Raw genomic sequence first — 16,179 nt, 5'->3', positions numbered from 1 at the left:
GGTTCACCTTCTCTTCTACATAGATGGCCATGTGGAAACAACGGATGGCACAACGCTGCCTGTTTAAAAATGTATGTAGACCGTTCCAACTTTGTTTCAACTGTGCTGCAGTATTTCATCATATGAGTATATGCTGCTGCGATGTGCTTAGTCGCTCCGTCATGTCCGACTGTTTGCACCCCTTTGGACGGTAGCCCCTTAGGGCTCCTCTGTACATGGGGTTCTCCAGGAAAGAGTACTGGAGTGGGTTGCCATGCTGTCCTCCAGTGGATCTTCCCCACCCAGGGATCGAACCCGGGTCTTCTGCATTGCAGGCAGATTCTCTACCACTGAGCCACCAGGGAAGCCCCTCATATGAGTACACCTGCATTTTACTCATCCATTCCACATGATGTGCATGTACGCTATTTCCAGTATTTTTTTTTTTGCCATGACCACCAAAGCTGCCCACAGCCAACCGTGTGTGCCTGCCAAGGGCATGTGCACAGCCTCTGAGGGCAGTTCCCGGAAGGAAAGAGGTGGCAGCGACCCTTCTCCCGCCCTTGGGTGCGCCAGCCTGACCAAGCCTGAACGTCTGCGTGTTCACGAGCTCATTGGACATTCAGGTTTCCTTCCCATTTGTTTACAGCTGTTGTCTGTTTCCACGAGGTTGTCTGCCTCACTGGCTGACAGGAGGGATGAATACACCCCAGGTATCAATCTTCCGTCGTATGCGTCGACCTCAGCTCTCCTCCGTTGCTTGATGTTTATCTTTGTTTCTGGGTCTTTCATCCTGCAGACCATTTAAACTTTGATGTAATCAAATCGATCACTCTTTCCTTTGTGAGTTATTATCTTTGTCTCCTGACTCAGAATTTTCCCTGAGATTCTGAGCTCATCTTATGCATTTTCTGCTAATAGTTTTGTTTTCCACGTTAAGCTTCTATTTCTGTTTAAATTATTTATTTATTGCCATGCTGGGTCTTTGCTGCACCCAGGCTTCTCCCTGTAGTGGCCTCTCTCGTTGCAGAACTCTGGGGCGTGCGATTTGAGCAGTTGTGGCCCTCGGGCTTAGTTGCCCTGTGGCGTGTGGGATCTTCCTGGACCGGGGATAGAACCCACGTCCCCCGTATTGGCAGGCGGATTCTTAGCCGCTGGACCACCAGGGAAGTCCCACTTTAAGATTTTAGGCTCATCTAGAAGTTTTATGGAAGGCATGGATCTAATTTTTGCTGAAACAACTTTATGTTTGTAGCATAAAGCTTGCTTTCTCATCATAATGGGTTTTTTAAACAATCTGTTGGATTGCACTTGCTAATTCGTCATTAGGTTTTGTGTGTGTGTGTGCGCACATCCGGCCCACGCTCACCTCTTCTTGTACAAACCGTCGGCAGATCTGGTGCCAGGGTGTATCCTCTCCTCAAGCAAGGCGGCGGCGGCCATTTTTCTTCTGAGAGTTTGAATGAGGTAGAAATTGCTCGTTGAAGGTGGGTGAAAACTCACCTTTGAAATAGCCGGAGCTTGCTCGGTTAGCTTCATGGTTGTAGGTGTTCTCGTGGACTCTAGCCTGCCAGTCAGGTCTGACTCTTGGCGACCCCATGGACTGCAGCCGCCAGGCTCCTCTGTCCATGGAATTTTGCAGGCAAGCATCCTGGAGCGGGTTGCCATGTCCTTCTCCAGGGGATCCTCCCAACCCAGGGGTCGAACCCAGGTCTCCTGCACTGCAGGCAGACGCTTTACTGTCTGAGCCACCAGGGAAGCCCAGGGAAGGTTTTCTATTTCTTCTTAAGTAAAATTTGATAACATGGTTTTCTGGGGGGAAAAAAAATCTATTCCTTCTAATTTTTCAAAATATTTGCATAAAGTTGTTTATAACCATTTCTGAGCAATTTACAACACTCTATCTGCTTGTGGCCATGTCTTCTGCTTTCTATATGATTTACTTTTGCCCTGGGCTTCCCTGGTGGCTCAGATGGTAAAGAATCCACCTGCAACGTGGGAGACCTGGGTTTAATCCCTGGGTCAGAAAGATCCCCTGGAAAAGGGAAAGGCAACCTACTTCAATATTCTTGCCTGGAAAATCCCATGGACAGAGGAGCCTGGTGGGCTACAACCCATGGGGTTGCAAAGAGTTGGACATGACTGAGAGACTTTCACATTTTCTCTTAAGCAGTCTTGGTAAAGATTTGTTTGTTTAATATTTCAAAGAACCAAATTGTATATTTTGTTGGTATTTACACTACCCTAGGTTTTTTTTTTTAATGTGCGTATTTATTTCCATGGCTGTGCAGGGTCTCAGCTGCAGCATGCGGGGTCTTCATTGCTTCAGGTGGGGCTTTGCTTGCAGCACACAGAATCTCTAGCTGTGCTCGCGGACTCAGGAGTTGCTGCTCAAGGGCTTAGTTGCTCTGAGACATGTGAGACTTTAATTCCCTGACCAGGGATTGAACCCGTGTCCCCTGCATTGCAAGGCAGGTTCTTAACCACTGGACCACCAGGGAAGCCCCTACCTTAGGTTTTTCACTGTTTTATTCTTGCTTGTTGAAGGCAGAGCAGGATGGTGATGGACATCCTGGGTCCTGGAGTGAATCTGGCTGCCGCGTCAGCCGTGTGGCATCAGGCCAGTTACCCACCTTGCAGGGCCTCATCTGTCAGGTGAAGAGAACAGCACCCACTCCGTGGGTTGTTGTGGAAAAGCTGACAGGGTAATGCACGTAACGAGCCACAAGCATTCTTTCAGCATCTAAAGCCGACTTGGCCAACCAAGACCGGAAGAGCATTTCCTTGGCCAGTACTGAACACTCAACAAGTCTATGCAGACAGCCTGCTTGAAGGTGAACAATTCAAAACATTTCACATGTCAGAAACCAGGCAACAGAGCCTACCTCAAGTCAACACCACTAAGAGCACCCAGCCGGTGCAGCGAGGCGAGACAAAGAAGGAAAAGAACGAGTTTGGGGAAAGAAGCCAAGTTGTCATTATTTTCATATGACATGATTGTTCTCTGCCAAAACCCAGATAATCTATAGACAACTTATCTGAATTACCAAGAGACTAGCAAGGTTTCTGAAAACGATATCAGTATATTTTAAAAAGATGTTACTTTAGGAGAAAAAGTTTTAAAATAAAATATGTTACTTTAGGGACTTCCCTGGTTGTCTAGTGGTTAAGACTCCACACTTCCACTGCAGCGGGCAGGAGCTTGATCCCTGGTCAAGGAACAGAGATCCCATGGGCAGTATGGCCAAAAATAAAAAAAGGTAGAGGAGAGAGAGATGCAAGCCCTTCTCCTAAAAAAAAAGTAAATAAAATAAAATATATTACTTTAGGCTAGCAACAAACATAAAATCTAATTTTTAAAATAGTCACAGCAATTATAGAACCCCTAGCAATAAATCTTTAAAACAATGATAGGAAGGAGCTCTGTGGAGAAAGTCATTAAACATTATTGACAGATATTTTAGGAGACCTAATAAATGGAGAAATACATCATATTCAGAGACACAAAGTCTCGTGAATTGCAAGATGTCAGTCCCCCCCAAGCCAACCAGATCTACAGATCCAGTACAATCCCAAACACGTACGTGTGTGTGTGTGTGTGTGCACGTGTGTCTTAATGAGCCAATTCTAAAGTGTTTATGGAACAATAAACAGCCACAAAAGTGAAGACCCTCCAGAATAATACCAAGGAGAAAAGCTTACCCTCCAGATGTTAGAAAATTTCATGAGGTTACAGTTACTCGAATCTTGGTCCCATAATTCCACTCCAAGGCACAGACCTCAGAGAACCGAACACACATTACGTACAAAATGTTGTACATGAATGATCACAGCAACCTTATTTGTAAGAGCCAAAAAGTGGACCCAGTCCCAAAGCTCTCCCACGATGAATGAATGAACGATGGATGAGCGACATGGTTGGTCCGTATGGTGGAGTATTTGACCATCAAAAGGAGAAACACTGACTCAGGCCACAACTGGGCCGAACCTTGAAAACGTGTTGCTCAGCGAGAGAGGCCAGTCACAAAAGGCCGCGCGGACTGTAAGGCTTCATTTATATGGCATGTATTGAAGAGGCAAACCCCGAGAGACAGGAAGTAGACTGGGGAGGCTGAGGGTGGAACAGGGAAGGCTGGGAGTGACTGCCAGTGGGGGTGAGGTTTCTTTGGGGGGGGTGGTTAAGGTGTCCTAAAATTGACTGCGATCATGGGTAGATTGTTGTTGTCGTTCAGACCCTAAGCTGTGTCCAGCTCTTTGATACCCCGTGCACTATAGCACACCAGGCTCCTCTGTCCTCCACTGTCTCCTGGAGTTTGCTCAAACTCATGTCCATTGAGTCGGAGATGCCATCCAGCCATCTCATCCTCTGTCACCCGCTTCTCCTTCCACCTTCAATCTTTCCCAGCATTGGGGTCTTTTCCAGTGAGTTGGCTCTTTGCATCAGGTGGCCAAAGTATTGGAGTTTCAGCTTCAGCATCAGTCCTTCCAGTGAATATTTAGGCCTGATTTCCTTTAGGATGGACTGGTTGGATCTCCTTGCAGTCCAGGGGACTCTTGAGAGTCTTCTCCAACACCACAGTTCAAAAGCATCAGTTCTTCGGCACTCAGCCTTCTTTATGGTTCAACCCTCATATCCATGCATGACTACTGGAAAAACCATAGCCTTGACTAGATGGACCTTTGCTGGCAAAGTAATGTCTCTGCTTTTTAATATGCTGTCTAGGCTTGTCATAGCTTTTCTTCCAAGGAGCCAGCATCTTTCAGTTTCATGGCTTCAGTCACCATCCGCAGTGATTTGGGAGCCCAAGGAAAAAAAAATCTTTCACTGCTTCCACTTTTTCCCCTTCTATTTGCCATGAAGTGATGGGACTGGATGCCATGATCTTCATTTTTTTGAATGTTGAGTTTTAAGCCAGCCTTTTCACTCTCTTCTTTCATCCTCATCAAGCACTTCTTTAGTTCCTTTTTGCTTTCTGCCATAAAGGTAGCATCATCTGCCTATCTTAAGGTTCTTGATATTTCTCCTGGCAATCTTGATTCCAGCCTGTGCTTCATCCAGCCTGGCATTTCACATGAGGTACTCTGTCTAGAATTTAAATAAGCAAGGTGACAATAAGCAGCCTTGATGTACTCCTTTCCCGCTTTTGAACCAGTCCATCGTTCCATGTCCATTTCTACGTTGCTTCTTAACCTGCATCCAGGTTTCCCAGGAGGCAGTTTAGGTGGTCTGGTATTCCCATTTCTTGAATAATTTTCCACAGTTTGTTGTGATTCATGCAGTCAAAGGCTTTAGCCTAGTCAATGAAGCAGAGGTAGATGTTTTTCTGGGATTCTCTTGCTTTCTCCATGATCCAACGGATGCTGGAGATTTGATGTCTAGTTCCTCTGATTACTCTGTGAATATCCTAAAAACCACTGGACTGCGCACATTTTTGTAGATGAATTTTATGATGCGTGAGTTTGAGCTGTACTTTTTGGGAAAGGGCTGCACCCAGTGCAGACCTAGGAAAATGGGCTGGAGCGGGCTCAGGAGGGCAGAGCTGTGCTGGCTTGTCCCCAGGCCCAGGCAGAGCAGTGTCTGAGGCACGCAGACGCGTGGTGAAGGTTGTTGACTGACTGTGCGTGTCTGGTGCGTGAACGGGTGATTGAGCAAGGCCCAAGCAGTTCAGCGTCTGCCCGGGTCAGCAGCTGGTGGGTGGTGGAAGGGCTGGGAGCTGAGTTCTGGCCATCCTGGCCTTCCCAGTCCGCCCCTCCTGACCCGTGGGAGGAGGGGAGGGCAGCGTGGGAGCTGGGGGTGCAGGGAAAGTCAGGAAGCAGGCTGCCGGCCCTGGGCTGGAAAGGTGGTGAGCGGGATCCGGGGTTTCCTGAACTCCCCCCTCTGTGCCAAGCTTGTCTGGGGCAGGTGGCGCTGGCTGGGAGGTACCAGTCAGTGCCTGGGAGGGACCCCGGGGGCAACGAGGATGGGGAGGGTACCAGCGGTCAGCACGATGACCCCAGCAGTGCCTGAGCAGGGCCAGACTTCAGGCTCGGGTCCGGGGGGACACTGGGAACTAGAAGCATGAATGCCGCCACGTGGAATGACCTGAGGGAGCACATGGCTGAACGCTTCCCGAGACGGCCGTGGGCCAGGTGGGGTGACCTCCCACCTGCGCTGTTGGAGGCAAACCGGGGCCCGGGGTTTACTGAACCCTGACTCTGCGTCCCCCGCCAGACACCAGAACACATGCACTCAGGGCTCAGTGGCTTTGGGAACAGGAATTCTGACTCTGCATCTCCACTAAGATGGTATTGGTAAGGTGAGAGTCTGGAGACCTGTGCTATTATAAAGTGCTGTCATGAAACCATTCTTCCCTCACTCCCAACCCACCAGGAGCCCCCTCAACCAGGTCCCCTGATTTAGAAAACCTCAAGGCTGGAGAAGGAAATGGTAACCCTCTCCAGTGTTCTTGCCTGGGAAGCGTCCAGGGACGGAGGAGCCTGGCAGGCTGCAGTCCATGGGGTTCCAGGACTGAGCACGCGTGCGTGAAGGTGGAGGGACATGAGTTGGTAGCAATAAACTGGTAGAACTAAATAAAAGAAAAAACCTCAGGGTAAAGGTCCAGGGTGGTCTCTGGTTTCCTCTGCGGCGGGTGGGAGGGAGGGGCACTCAGGAAGGCCCGCGGACGCGGGCAGGCGGTTGAGGTCTGTGCAGCACTTACCCTCCCCTGAAGACTGGCTATTTCTGGCAGGTGCCAGGAAAGGCGTGGGGAGCCCTGCAGCATGGTGGGCAGAGAGATCCCCTGGGGGCAGCCGGCCTGGCCCTGCGGCTGGCCCTTGGGGGCCCCGGGTGGATCTTGCGGTCCCTGTGTCTGGCTTTCCCTCCGTGTTGGGTTCATCCCACCCTGACCCCTGCCCAGGGCTTCCTCCGCCTGCCAGGCTCTGTCTGGGGTGTGAGCAGAGTGTGTTCATGAGCCATTGCCTGGCCAGGCTGGCTTGCTGAGATCCTGCCATGATTCCTGCATGCGTGTGCAGGGGGCTCGGGGTGTGGCTGAGGTTGGGTTTGGCCCTGGAATGTCTAATCAAGTCAGGGGTGGCACCTGCCGAGCTCACCCTAGCCAACGCACCAGGACACCCCAGTTGGAGGAGTAACTGCGGGGCGGCTCTCCCGGCCTCTGCAGGTGGGATTCCTCGCCACATTAGAACCCCCTCGGGACAGCTTCCCTGGTGGCCCCAATGGTAAAGAATCCGCCTGCAGTGCAGGAGACCTGGGTTTGACCCCTGGGTCGGGAAGATCCCTGGAGGAGGGCACAGCAACCCACTCCAGTATTCTTACCTGGAGAATCCCATGGACAGAGGAGCCTGGTGGGCTACAGTCCACGGGGTCGAAGAGTCAGACACGACTGAAGCGACAGAGCAGACAGCACTCACGGAACAGCTCTCGGGACTCTCTGGACGAGCCTCCTTGTGTCGGGGCTGGAACCAGGTCTGGTTCTGAGTGGTGCCAGCCTCGGGCCAGCCTTGGGCCCCGTGGGTCTGCACAGCCCCTGCCAGCCGGCTCCTCCCACCCCCACCTCCCTCGGATCCTGGGCCCCCGATTCCTGCATCAGACCTCCCCTCACCCCACAGAGAACCCTCTGTTTCCCAGGGCTGAGTTGACACGGAGGACTGTGGTCTATGCTGGTCATTGGATCATCAATAAATCTTCCCTGAGCCCCCGTAAGTCTCTCCTTCAGAAATATTTATCACCACAAGCAGGTCCACTCAGGGGTCTCCCTTTGGAGGGATGCCTTCCTCTGATCAGTCACTTCAGCCAGGGTTCATTCAGCAGTCAGACAGCTCATCAAGCAGAAGGTCCATCCCAGGCAGGTAAGAAAACCCAAGATCAGCAGCTTCCTCTGCCTTCTCCCGTGTGTGGGTGTGTGTGGAGAGGCTGCTTTTTGCTTGCAGAGCTGACCACAGCACCACGAAACGTGCTCTGTATGACGCGTGCTTGCAGTGAGGAAAGAGCTGTCGACTTCACACCGAGAGCCTAGCCAGAGGTGGTGACGCTTCCGTGGGGCTTTGGAGGATGTGTAGGAGTTCACTGGAGGAAGCATATCCTAAGAACAAGAATGGCAGGGAAGCACACTGCCTCTTGGGTTAATTCTCTCCTATAACAAACAAGCTGCTGTAACAAACCACCACAAGCTTGGTGGCTTACATTTCTTATGACAGTTCTGGGGGTGAGAAGTCTTCCCGGCCTAAAATCTAAGTGTCAGCAGGGCTGGTTCCCTCTAGAGACTCCAGGGGCAGAAGTGGCCCTTGTCTCTTCCAGCCTCTAGAGGCCGCTGACCTGCCCCGGCTCCTGGTCACATCCCTGCAACCTCTGCTTCCACCGTCAGGTATCCTACCTGTGCATGATAATCAGGCCTCCTTCTTGCTGCTGTTTTTCAGTCACTCATCATGTCTGACTCTTTGGGAACCCACGAACGTGTCCTTCAGTATCTCCCAGAGCTTGCTCAAACTCACGTCCCCTGAGTCGGTGATGCCACCCAACCATCTCATCCTCTGTGTCCCCTTCTCCTCCCACCTTCAATCTTTCGCACCATCAGGATTTTTACTAATGAGTCGACTCTTCCCACGTGGTGGCCAAAGTATTGGAATTTCAGCTTCCAGTGACTATTCAGGGTTGATTTCCTTTAGGAGCGACTGGTTTGATCTTCTTGCTGTTCAAGTGACTCTCAAGAGTCTTCTCTGGCCCCTCTTATAAGGACCCCTGTGACTGTTAGCTTTAGGATTCACTCGGATAACTTAGGACAGGGGTCCCCAATACCCAGGCCCCAGACTGCTACCCATCCTCAGCCTGCTAGGAACCAGGCTGCAGAGCAGGAGGCGAGCACTGGGCCACGGAGCAAAGCTCCATCCCCTGCCCATCACTAGTGTACTGCCTGAGCTCTGCTTCCTGTCTGATCAGCAGCGGCATTAGACTCTCATAGGAGTGCGAACCCTGCTGGGAGCTGCACATGCGAGGGGCCTAGGTTGCATGCTCCCTTGAGAATCCAATGTCTGCTGGTCTGATTCTGCATGACGGTGAGCTGTATGATTCATTATATATCACAAGATAATAATAACAAAGCGCACAGTAAAGGCAATGCGCTCGAATCACCCCGAACCATCTCCCCTCCCAGCCAGTTATGGAAAAATCGTCTCCCACAAAACTGGTTCCTGGCGCAAGAAAGGCTGGGGACCACTGCGCCAGGATCATCTCCAAATCTCAAGGTCCTCGACTCCACCTGGGAAGCCCCCTTCTCCGCCGGGGTAACTCAGGTTTCAGGCACTGGGACCCGGCGTCTTTGATGGTCCTTATTCACCCCCCACGCCAGTTCAGGGGAAAGGGTGGGAGGGGCTGGGGTGGGAGAGAAGCCTGGCCAGGATGGGGCTTGGTCCAGGCTAAGCCTGCCCGAGGCTGGTGCTTCTACACAGCAGGGTCACAGCAGCTGCCTCCCCTCTGAGCTGGCGGGGAGGGGGGCAGTTCTTGCTTTACCAAAGCCCCCCAAGGTGACGAGCATCCTGGGACTCTTACCTCTTGTGGCGTCCAGAGTCTAGGGCTGGGGATCCTTGCTCTGCTTGGGCCGGTGGCCCCAGACCCAGCAAGAAGCCAAGTCAACTTCCAGATACAGAGGAGTCTTACCTACTGCTGCCAGGGCTTCCAACCTGCAAGAGTGAGCAGAGGAGGCTTGTCCTGCAAAAGGGGGACCATCCTACAGGGGCCTCTGCTCCCCTGCCGCCCGGGAGCTGGTGCCAGGGACGAGTCCACCTCTCTGCACCACACTGCCGGCAGGTCCGCCCCAGGCAGCTCTGCCCCTGTGACGTGTATGTTACTCCCAATCAGGACGATGATCCCAAGGGGGAGGAAAGGTCCCCTGGTGCTCACTCTGCACCACTTCCGGCTTGTGTGCATCAGCTCGTTAGTACTCTCAGCACAGGTAAGGTCAGAAACACAGAGAGGCTGAGCTCCTCTACTGAGGTCACACAGGACTAACTCTTCTATTTGCCACTGTGAGGATAATGAGCTCCCAGACGGGGGCTCATCTTTCCACTCCAGATTTTTGGGAGCCACTTGTTAAATTGCCGCAATGGCCGTGTTGAGAGCGTTTACTCCATGAAAATCTGCAAGTATTGCCAATCAGAGTTGGCTTGTTTCGGTTTTCCTTTCTGGGGGGCAGGCAGGTTGTTAGGCGTCCCCATCACACCAGTGCACACACGCAGACCAGCCAGCCTGGCTCCCAGGGCCAGGCGCCCTCTTGGGGGCTGGCTTTGCACGTTGAGAATCATTCGTCCTCAGATCAGCACTTCCCAGCGTGTACCCGCATCACCCAGCCCGCTGCACAGAGCGGTAAGTGACTCTGCGGGCAGTGGACACAGCGGAGCCCAGAGCTGTGCCTGGCGGTCAGACTGCGGAGGGCGCGCTCTCAGCCACCACCCACCAGAGCTGTGCCTGGCGGTCAGACTGCGCAGGGCGCGCTCTCAGCCAGCACCCACCAGCTCTTCAAGGCAGCCTGCGGACCCCTGAGACAGCGGAGACCACAACTGCTCGCTCCAGGGGGGTCTAGCCCACGTCCCAGCCAGCATGGCCTCAGCTCACGTCACTTGAGGTCCACAGGCAGAGAGGACAGAAGTGAGAGGGCAGGAGGTCTGGCCTGCCTGCAGACGTCCCTCGGCAGACAGCCAGCAAGTGCGGTGGTTCTGGAAGGCTGGCTCAGGGGCCTGGCTCCCCAGCCCTGAGTCAGTCCTCCAGGGCTGCAGAGAGCATCAGTTCAGATCAGTCTCTCAACTGTGTCCGATTCTCTGAGACCCCATGGACTGCAGCACACCAGGCCTCCCTGTCCATCACCAACTCCCGGAGCTTGCTCAGACTCATGTCCAGCGAGCCGGTGATACCATCCAACCATCTCATCCTCTGTCGTCCCCTTCTTCTCCCCCCCTCAATCTTTTCCAGCATCAGCATCTTTCCCAGAGAGCGTGGTGGGACGCAAAGCCCAGGTCCCATCTCTTCCCCAGTGCATGACTGGTGGAAAGTGAACTCAGCTCCCTGGCCTTGCCCTCCCTGTCTGCGGGAGCCATATTATCCACCTGAAGGTCAAGTGGAGCCCTGATACTGCGTGTCTGGCTCCCAGGAAATGCTGCTTGGCTCTGGATGGGGCTGAGACCTCCGGGCTGAGCCTAAGCTTTGGAGTCTACTGCCCCATGGGTAGTGGGAATCTCAGGTCTCCTTGCAGACCAGCATTCTCCCCGCCTGATGCCCCGGAAAGAATTAGGTGCCTCCATCTTCTCCAGGAGGCTGGGTTTTATTTGTCTCCTCTCACCAAGAGCTGCCCTTTCAGGTTTTCATCCTGCTGGTCCAGACGTGCAGAGGAAGCCTGCTTTCTATTCTGGGGGTGCAGGAGCGAGCTGGAGGCTGAGGAGTGTTCTGGTCAGTGGTCAGGAGGTGTTTGTGCTCAGCCGCTCACAGCCTGGTGGGCAGATGGCTTTGATGTGTGCTGGGCAGGGCCAGGCAGGACAGAGCATCAAGGTGGGGAAAGCTGTGAGTCAGGCTTCCTGGCCTTGACCGTCCACCTCCCTGGGCCTGGCCCCTCTCCTTCCTGCTCCCGACACCAATAGCACTTGGCCAAGGTCTCAGCCTTTTCATACTGTTCATGGGGTTCTCAAGGCAAGAATGCTGAAGTGGTTTGCCATTCCTTTCTCCTGATGCTGGGAAAGATTGAAGCAGGAGGAGAAGGGGACGACAGAGGAGGAGATGGTTGGATGGCATCACCAACTTGATGGACACGAGTTTGAGCAAGCTCCAGGAGTTGGTGATGGACAGGGAAGCCTGGCGTGCTGCAGTCCATGGGGTCGAAAAGAGTCAGACACAACTGAGCGACTGAACTGAACGGAAGGTCTCAGCACTTCCCGGGCACTGAGGTCTGGACTCCAGGCTCTGTCCGCCCCCTTTAACTCTCTCCATCCCCTGAGAGTGGGTCAAGGAGTGATGGCTGGATGGCTCAGCTGCTGGGCACCCCTGCCAGTATCCAAACCCCAGAGCCAGGCCCCAGCCTCTCCCTGTGAGGGAGGGCTAGAGGAGCCGCGACTGTGGTTGAGAGTCATGTGATGACTGAGTCCCTGAGGCTGAGCACCCGTGTATCTGTGCTCCCCATGGCTGGGGTGGTGATGCAGCCAGCCTCGATTTCCTGCAGCTTCCTGGGGGTCGTGTGCAGAAGGGGGCCCTGCTAGGTGAGAGTGAGCTGGTTTCCTTATGCAGGACTTCTCGTGAAGTCCTTGCACGTGATACGGTGCACCAGGGATCTGCAGGTTAAGCCCAGATTTACTGGACTGAGGGTCCCCCTCCCCAGGCCTGGGCTCCAGCTGACACAGTAGGGCCTGCACTCCACACCTGCACTCCACACCTCAGCAACTCCTCCACTTGCCCCTCGAGGAGCTCTGATTGTGCCTCTAAGATCCACTCTGGGCCTCTTCCTCTGGGAAGCCCTCCCGGAATAGCCCACCCGCCTCAGACACACCGAGGGGGTGCACACTGGACACAGAGGGGACAGGGCGGGGCAGAGGGGAGCAGAAAGCGCACAGCACGGAAGGGCCACCGAGGGAACCAGGAGGGGCCACGGTCAGGGCGTAGCTCATGGGCTTTTTCTTGGCAGGAGACCTGGATGCACATTTCTTTGGGAGGATGCTGGAATGAGTATATGATTTAAAAGCCTTTCTGGGACTTCCCTGGTGACCCAGTGGTTAGAACTCCGTGCTTCCACTGCAGGGACTATGGATTTGATCCCCAGGGAAGGAAACTAAGATCCCACATGCCACACAGCATGGCCAATAAATAAATTAGACTTAAAAAAGAAAAGCCTTCCTTTGTCTTGCCCATTTCCATTCCAAGTTAGCCCACGTCTCTCGGTCCAGCAGGCAGACCTGGGTGCTGACTTTTGTCTGTGGGGTATTTCAAGGCGGTTTTGAGCAAGACTGAAGATGGTTATCGGACAAGGCAATGGCAACCCACTCCAGTACTCTTGCCTGGAAAATCCCATGGACAGAGGAGCCTGGTAGGCTGCAGTCCATGGGGTCACTGAGGGTCGGACACGACTGAGCGGCTTCACTTTCACTTTTCACTTTCATGCATTGGAGAAGGAAATGGCAACCCACTCCAGTGTTCTTGCCTGGAGAATCCCAGGGATGGGGGAGCCTGGTGGGCTGCTGTCTATGGGGTCACACAGAGTCAGACACGACTGAAGCGACTTAGCAGCAGCAGCAGCAGCAGCAGCAGCAGCAGCAGCAGAAGATGGTTATAAGCAGCTGCTGTTATACTAGTTATCCCCAAGGCTAAGACGCAAAGGTGAGGAACCAGGCTAATTTAAATTTTTATACAAATTGCAGGTTAAAAGGAGAGAATTCCGACAGGGGCCGCGATCACCTGGAGAAGGGGCTCCCATTCCGCCCCATCTGTGTTCATGGGCGAGCAAGCAGCGACCCCCTCCCAGGGTAAGTGGCTTGCCCAAGACCTCAGCTATGACACCCCGAGTCCCACCCACGAGGCTCTGACCCCACATGGGAAACGGCCCCCTCAAAGGGGGAGCAGGAAGAACGCAGGGTTGTCACAGGGTACCACCATTCCCCAGAATTCTCTGTGAGGTAGCGAGCTCCCCGTCACGGGCTGGGGTTGAGGGCATCCTTCGGGATTTGGCCCCCCAGGACCCCACCTCCCGGCCCCTCCCCCTCCTCCTGGCCCCTGCCCTCCTCGTGGCCCCTCCCCCTCCTCGTGGCCCCTCCCCTCCTCCTGGCCGCTCCCCTGGCCCCTCCCCCTCTCCCTGCCCCTGCCCTCTCCTGCCCCACTTCCTGGCCCCTCCCCCTTCTCCTGGCCCCTGCCCTACCTCCTGGCCCCTCCCCTTCCGCGAAAAGTCTGGAACTGGAGCCGGAGGGGTGAGGGGCTGTGGGCCCCCCGGGGGGCCAGACGAGGAGCTGACACTGATGTGCTCGGGCAGCCGAGAGTCGGCCTCCCAGAGTAATGAGTCCACTCCGGCCGCCCTGCCTCCAGCCGCAGCCTGGGAGCCGCCAGCCCGTGGTCAGCCTGTCTGGCTGCACACGTTTGACCCCGGTCCCCCCACAATCTTTTCTCACACCTAAAGAGCAGACCTCTGACCTGGGCCGGCAGAACTTGATCAGCGCCTCCAGGGTCTGTTTATCTTACGTATTAATTCTGGCAACGTGGGCTCGGCCCGGAGACAGCCTGACCCCTAATTCTGGGGGCAGCAAGGGGCGGGGGTGGGGGAGATGGCAGGCCCTGCTCTTTGACCATCACTCAACCCAGGAGCCTCTCTGGTCAAACCGGATGGGTCGGAACCAGCAGTTCTTTTCCTTCTTTCTACGGTTCACCACGAGTCCGAGGGATGCGGCTCTGGGCCAGCGGGTGCTGGCGGCTTGTGGGAGAAATTCTGCACGAAAGTGTCGAGGACTGAAGCCTCCAAAACCCAACTGCTCTGTCTCGCACATTCCATTCTTGACTTGAGCAGGATCAGATGGAGTGTTGGAATCCAGGTCAGGTCTGAGTCCCCTCCAGGATGACTTTTCCGAACTCTTTAGAGTCAGAAGCATTTGGATCAGAGAGAACGGGGAAGCCTCTCCCCTGGGTCGTGGGGGCTGGAGCCTCGTGCAGAAACACCGGTGGGACGGAACCTCCTCCAGTTCTCCCACCTGCCGTGAGGCTTGGCGCAGGAGACACGTCACCTGTCAGGTAAGACTGGCGATCTCTGCCAGGTAGGATGGTTGCAGCAAGGGTTAGAACGGCGGGTGGACGTGAACAGCACATGGACCACAGCATCCCTCCCATCCACACGCCGTCCTGATAGCTCACAGCTTATCCCCAATGCCGGGCACATCAGAGGTCCTCGGTAAACATTTGCCTGATGCAGTCATTAATTACCTACTTTAGCCAGTTTCTTTAGCCAGTTTCTCTCAGACCCTGCTACGAGGATGCTCTATCTCTCCCCTGAATAATTGACATTTTAAATCTTGCGGACACGGAACCGGGTGATGATCCTATTCCCGTCTTTAGTTCCAAGTCCAGGTTTGAATTTCCAACACCCCTCAGGTGCACACGGGGGCTTCTGGCAGCATTTTGTGTGGTATCCTCACCTCTTGCTTCTTATTCTTCGGTTCATATTTTCCCTTTGTCCAGATTCCCTCATTGACCAGTTCCACCCTGCTTTATGATAGCGTTTCTATCAACGACCCCAGACATCTGGGGAGAGGTAACAGAAATCCTTTTTTATACTCATGGATACATCTTCAGTGGGCAGCTAGGTCTCCGTCATCAACTTGGATAAAGGGAAATAAACACGCAGCGGAGCGTCAGGTTCCTTCTCGGGCCCACGCTGGGCGGTCATGTTCCTGGGGGCCCAGCATGCTGACAACAGACCGTAGCTGCTCGGTTTTGAGGGTCTGCTGTGCGTCATGCTCTGGGTGACTCACCTCATGAGTGGACACTATGCCCGTTTGATGGGTCAGGAGCCTGAAGCCCAGAGATCTTGAGCACCTTCTCCAGGTTACCCCAAAAGGGAGCAGAGGGGTCGGGATCTGAACCAGAATCTCTCTCCTATGCCTGAATTCTCCTCCAGTGTCATCAGTGTCTCTGAGGAAGACTGAAACCAGGGTGAGTCCCTAGCTTTGCAGGGGACAGACTGACCCACCATCCTGCTCACAGCTCCCACTCAGAAACAAGTTATTTTCCACATGAACTCAAGATAAACTAGTCATTCCTCCTGATGTGAACTAGAGTACACGTCTACCATAGAGGAAGGCTGAGCACCGAAGAATTGATGCTTTTGAACTGTGGTGTTGGAGAAGATGCTTGAGAGTCCCTTGGACTGCAAGGAGATCCAACCAGTCCATCCTAAAGGAAATCAGTCCTGAATATTCATTGGAAGGACTGATGTTGAAGCTCCAGTACTTTGGCCACCTGATTTCAAAGAGCTTACTCATTGGCAAAGACCCTGATGCTGGGAAAGATTGAAGGCAGAGGAGAAGGGACGACAGAGGATGAGATGGTTGGATGGCATCACCAACTCGATGGACATGAGTTTGAGCAAACTGTGGGAGTTGGTGATGGACAGGGAAGCCTGGCGTGCTATAGTCCACAGAGTTGCAAAGACTCACACTACTTAGCAACTGAACAACTGCCATAGAAAACTGGGAAAG

General features: G+C 53.8%; 1 non-coding gene across 1 annotated transcript; it reads right to left on the bottom strand.

Annotated features, from left to right (window-relative positions):
• Positions 1-273: 273 nt before the first annotated feature.
• TRNAC-GCA (transfer RNA cysteine (anticodon GCA)) lies at positions 274-344 on the bottom strand. Its single transcript has one exon. It is a non-coding gene; the product is annotated as a tRNA-Cys (tRNA).
• Positions 345-16,179: the final 15,835 nt, after the last annotated feature.

The sequence above is a fragment of the Bos indicus genome, chromosome 6 (genome assembly GCF_029378745.1).
Source record: "Bos indicus isolate NIAB-ARS_2022 breed Sahiwal x Tharparkar chromosome 6, NIAB-ARS_B.indTharparkar_mat_pri_1.0, whole genome shotgun sequence".
In the NCBI taxonomy this organism is placed as follows: domain Eukaryota; kingdom Metazoa; phylum Chordata; class Mammalia; order Artiodactyla; family Bovidae; genus Bos; species Bos indicus.
This window is presented reverse-complemented; position numbering and strand designations above follow the sequence as displayed.